This window comes from Aythya ferina (assembly GCF_964211825.1).
Source record: "Aythya ferina genome assembly, chromosome: 1".
NCBI lineage: Eukaryota > Metazoa > Chordata > Aves > Anseriformes > Anatidae > Aythya > Aythya ferina.
This window is the reverse complement of record NC_140296.1, coordinates 151,995,125-152,000,480: the sequence shown is the minus strand read 5'-3', so window position 1 is coordinate 152,000,480 and position 5,356 is coordinate 151,995,125. Positions and strand designations below refer to the sequence as shown.

Genomic DNA, 5,356 nt, shown 5'->3' with positions numbered 1-5,356 from the left:
AGGACTAATTTTAGAAATTACTTTTGTCCACTCTGGAAAACTAATAGAAAATTAGTAAAAATGTGGTGGCATGAAAATGAAAGTAAGCCTGGGGAAAGGTAATTGTTTATAACCGAGGGGTTTTGTTAACTCCTGTGCCTAATTAACACACTACAAAGGGGAGCCTTTGTTGGAGGCTCCACACCCTGCTTTTCCAATTAAGGTACAAGAGAGATCAAAATAAAAAGAGCTCGGAGACAGCTGGTATGTCCCCTAGCAAAGCCAAACGTGATTTAGCATTCCTTGAGTAACAAAAATAATAACAAGAATACGCATACCTTCTTTTCCTGTATGCATTTGCTCTTCGTGTAATGCAAAACCCCTTCTCACGGTTTCTGAATAACAACAGAAAACTTATCATTATGATCCTCATGGCTGGTGTGTTTTAAACCCACAGGAAAAAGGGGCTGGGGTGATTATTTTCAGGGTTACGATGGCTGCGAGAAGAAGCTTTGCAGGAAAGCTGAATCATCGGGTGAGCATCTTGTTTTCATCTTTTTGTGTTGCGCTATCCCACATCTAAGGGTCGGCTTATGAAAATTCAAAAGCCTTTTATACACGTACATTCCTCTATAAGGAGTCAAAGAGTTACAGGCCTCTGCGCTGTCTCGCTGCCGGCCGCAGGTACGTGTACAGGTGTGTGCTTAGAGCTCAGTGCGGCAGTAACAGCAAGGATGCTTCTGCTTTGTGTGTGAATGGAAACTACAAGGAGGGAGTGGACAGCATTTATCGTAAGTTAAAGACAGGAGAGCTATCTCGTTTTGTGCTTTAGATCCGTATTGTGCTTGGGTCTCTAATTCCAAGTCCAAATATTCTCTCCGTGAACCCCTTTTTATATCCCTCGGTGCTTAAGGCATCAGTGCCTGCAGGACTCCTTCCGTCCTAGCCTAACAAAAGCTGCTGCCTCCCCCAGGGAGATTTCACACCCCCCAAAAAAACCATCTCTGTTCTGTGGGTTTGGTTCCCCTAACACTTTTTTTGCCCCTCGATAGCTGAGAAATACAGCAGAGCAGGTGCTAGCCTGAGGTTTGACAGCCCAGCAGCCTGCTGCTCTGCAGTGAGGTATTGATTTTTGACAGGAATTTGTCACACAAACACAGGGTGCCCCATGAATTGTTTTCTTTGTTGCAGAATAATCCCAGGAAACGATGCTCTGATGAACGGGAACGAAGATGGCTGCGTTACACAAGGCTCCTGCCTGCACCTTGCCTAAAAAGTCATTTCCCACCTTGATGACACCTCCCGTATCTCAGTATTTTCTCACATCCTACGAAGATAATGCCTCAGGAAGTCCCCAGGGCTCATTTTCTGCCTTCTGTGCCAGTACTGGCAGTTTGGTCTTCTGTTCCATCTGTCCGACCCGAACAGGGGGGCTGAAAACCAGGGCGATTCACCCAGCTTCCTGCGCTGCCCCATATGTTTCCAAAGGCTGTGCGAGCTGGCAAAACCATACAGAACGGGCCATGCTGGCAGTGGGAGGCCGGAGAAGCTGGGAGATTTGAGGAGGCTCTCAAGGGACTAGGGGAAAAAAAAAAAAAAAGTCCCAAATGTGGGAGGGAATCTTGGCAGAAATGAAAGGGGGGTTGTTGAGCAAAGCACGCGCTGGCTCCAGCCGCACAGAGCTTGCAATATGTTACACTGAGAATCTGTGGGTGTGTTTATAAGACCTGCCGCTGACTTGCATGCACAAAGGATGTAGCCTCCTCTTATCAGAAAAATGTGGGCTTCAGGCTCGCAGAAGAGGGTGAATGCTTGCAAGACTTCACGTCAAGTCTTCCTTCTGGCTGCGGAGCTCTCGCCCAGCAGAATGGGCCCACAGCTAGGCTTTGACCGGACTGACTTTGGTTTCTGGCAGGCAAAAGCAGTGTCTTTAATTGTGGCAGGCTATAAAGTAGTTAGTTCCCCTGCAGTTCCCACAACAAAGCTGCAGTGAGAATCTGGATGACTTTCTACAGCGCTGGAAAAATCCCTTGTTCTGAGCATCTCTTGGGCATACTAGAATATTTCGAGCTAGTTTCGCTTTGGCCTCGGCCAGCTCCCTGGAATGAGAACCACAGAGCCACTTCATGTGAGCAAATATTGGCCTTGATTACTATTGCAGGCTGAACCCAAAACCAAACAGCAAATGTGAGGTAAGCTGAGAGGCACCATTAGCAAAAGCTCACGTAGTAACCTCGGGGAAGGCAGCAGGCGGAAAGCGAGGCGAGGTGCTCTCGTGTTTTGCAGGGAGGAAAGAAGGGAGGCTCAATTCCTGCTGGAGGAAGAAGATGCTTGGGGAGAGGAAGAGGGAAGCCAACATCCAGCTAGATGCCTTTTGTTTAGAGGTCTCTAAGAGGTGACAGATGCTGAAATGTGCTTTAAACAATGTGAGTTTTGTGAAGTAGCAAATGACCGTTCACCTTGGTGGATTCTCTGAACTAGGTCCAGTTTTCCGAACGGCAACATCACCGTGCTACTCAGTTCTTGGTTCTGTGAAAATGGGGCCCAGCCTGAGACCTAGGAAGGAAAAGAGAAGCAAAGACGGTGTAAAGCTCTCCACGGCCCCACCTAAGCAGGAAAGCAGCGTTTAGATGGCCTTGGCAATCTCTTGCAAGTATTTTCCCTTTGTCAATATCATCTGCTCCACGCCTGGCAAGTATATTTGCTACCTGCGTGTCACAAGCATAGGACGGCTGCAGGGCGACAGGGATGTTTATTCCCCTTTCAGCTTATCCTCTGCTGAGTAAAAAGAATGCCCCCAAGCCCTTCTGAACTCAGGAATCTGAAGCATTTCTTACCCCCCCCCCCCGAGAAAGGGAGAAGGACAAGGAGGTATTTGAGATGGTAATAAAGGACCCTTAGCGACTGCTGAACCACGGAGCTGTGAGGCCAGGAGAGACGTGCCCAAAATTACGTGCCACGAACCGGTGGAATTATCACTAAAGGGGCTAAACCACAGCGGGTTGTGTGAAAATGCCCAGTTTGTTTTCCACAGCGAGAAATTGCCGTGCTTGTTTAGGGCAGGTAACAGGACGTGCTCTGCAGGAATTTCGGATAAGCTGGGATAGATCCAAGGCTGAAAACTCAGGTCCCAAAAGTTGATTTGGGGGCGAGGATGCTTTTGCTGGATGGCTTGTATTCCTGGTGTATAAATCTTTTTTTTTTTTTTTTTATAGTGGTGCTGGATGCCAGCTTTCCCAGCATTTACAGCTGGCTAGAAAATAGCTAGCAGCAAGAGAGCAGGGCTAGAGGAAACGAGGTTAGGAAGTGGAGATACCGAACTGAAAAATGCGTGTTGCTTAGCGCTGTGCTCGCGTTTAGATGGCAGCGATGATTATATTTGAATTCCTTGGAGGTAAAGAGCTCTGGGCCATTGTTCTTGGTATGTCAGATCAGGAATGCGGTGTCTGCATCCATGCATAATGGAGCTGCGCTCCCATCCCGGGGCTTGGAGGAACTCACAAGCTCCAAGGCAGCTTTCCTCTGTCCGAGACCTAAGTTTTCATTTAGGTGTGTTTCTGGGGACACGTCCCATGACTTCAGTCCCAGCACAGCTGTTTGACAACCTGCTTATCCAACTGGGATACGTACATACTTTTACAACGTGGTGTCACTCCCTTTGTATTGCAGGGAGGGGTCTCTAGCACAAAGTAAATTTGCTTACTGTGCTGCCTAACTGATGGGTAGAGATTTCTGCCTCTGAATCGTACCCCAACTGAGCAGAGATGTCGTGTGCGAATGTTTTGTTTTCCAGCTGCAGCTCTTGTCATTAATGGGTGAAGAAAGTAAAATCGTGTTCCCCCGTCACAGTCCCTCGGTTCAATCTCTTTGGTTGTGCTGAGGCCTCTGTCTCTCTGCGGGCCTATAAACTAGATCAGCGAGCTGCTCTTTTCTTCTTAACCTTCTTTTTTAACTCCAGTGGTCCAGTTTACAGTATTGGTTTTGAAATGCCTGCATCAGCACCGCTGAGGCAGCGGTGGCTGTGACACAGCACTAGGACCAAGAGGCTAGGGGGAGAAGAGATGACATCTCAAGCCAGTTTTGCTGATGAAGAGCATTACGGAAAGGCACCCTGATGCACAAAAACAAGGCAATGAAGCTGTGAAATGCTTCACTCTGTAAGGAAAGGCCTTATATTCTTCCTAACATCTGCTACTCGCTGCTTCTGAGACAGGTTACTGGGCTGTGTTTGCCTTAGTGTGGTCCCAGCTCTTTTACATCAGCTGCTCCTGTTATAATTTGGATGAACAGAGCTAGAATTTAGGCTTAAATTTGTAAACTCTGATGCTCTGGTGGTAACACCATTTGCTTTCGCTCCTTCCACATCTGAAGTTCATGGTTTTCCACCTTCTGTGCCGTCACAGTTCGGATTTGGCATTTGTTATGGGAGCAGAACAAGAAAGAATTGGCACAAGGGGAAAAGGAAGCTATGCTAATAGACGGTGCCTAAATTCCAGGCAAGTTTCGTGTTCAGAGGACATGGGCAGTAAATGGTGAAGTCCACAGAAATGTGTTGCTCTCTCCTCCTTTGCTCCAAAGAGCCATTTCCTTCTGTTACAGGGTGCAAAAACCTTGTAAGTTCTCATTTGCATTTATAGCTGGGTGCGTGTGTCAAAGTGACTCCACAGCTGCCTTTTTTTTTTTTTTGTTTTTTTATTAATTCCAATTATGAGTCTGCACAGAAACTACTGATGTTTCAGGCTTCTGCAAAAGCAGAGTTGAGGCTTCTTGGCAGTAACAGATTGTGACATTCTCCAGATCTGCCTGTGTGCGGTTTCTGTCTGAAGTCACTGTGGTTAGCATTTAGCAATGTGACTTCTCTGATAAAGTAAACACCTTTTGTCTCCTGTCACTCTTCTTTCAGCCTGGAAGAAACTTGTTTTGGAAGAGATTTCTTCTGCCTCGCGAGGCATTTGGAAATGATTTGTCAACACAAATTTAGCCACCTTACCTGTTTGTGAGATACAGAAATGAAAAGTGCCTACGTTTAGGGTTCGTGCAGGCTTCTCCCAGGGACTGCAGCTTGCCAAAAAGCTTAAGCCCAATTGTCTTGGATTAGGCCAGTGTAGGGGAAAACAGCGTAGTTCAGCAAAGTGAGCAGTGGTGTGGTCTGTTGTGAAGGCTGGCAAATTGAAGAGTAACCTCTGGATGCTCGGTGTTTTGTTTTCTTTCTCCTGTAAATCTGGCTGCTGTTGAGGTGCTCGAGATGCTGGTTTTCAGAACTCAATTCATTACAAGTTTGCTCTTGCAAGCATTGATGGAAAATGTGAGTGAAGTCGACCAGAAGGATCAAATAAACATCATACCAATTTGTAGAAAGTAACGGATGTACAAAATT

General features: G+C 46.8%; 1 long non-coding RNA gene across 1 annotated transcript; it reads left to right on the top strand.

The window, feature by feature from the left end:
- Window positions 1-251: 251 nt before the first annotated feature.
- Window positions 252-5,356, top strand: LOC311426933. Its single transcript, XR_014687117.1, has 3 exons — window positions 252-328; window positions 437-514; window positions 1,171-5,356. It is a non-coding gene; the product is annotated as an uncharacterized lncRNA (long non-coding RNA).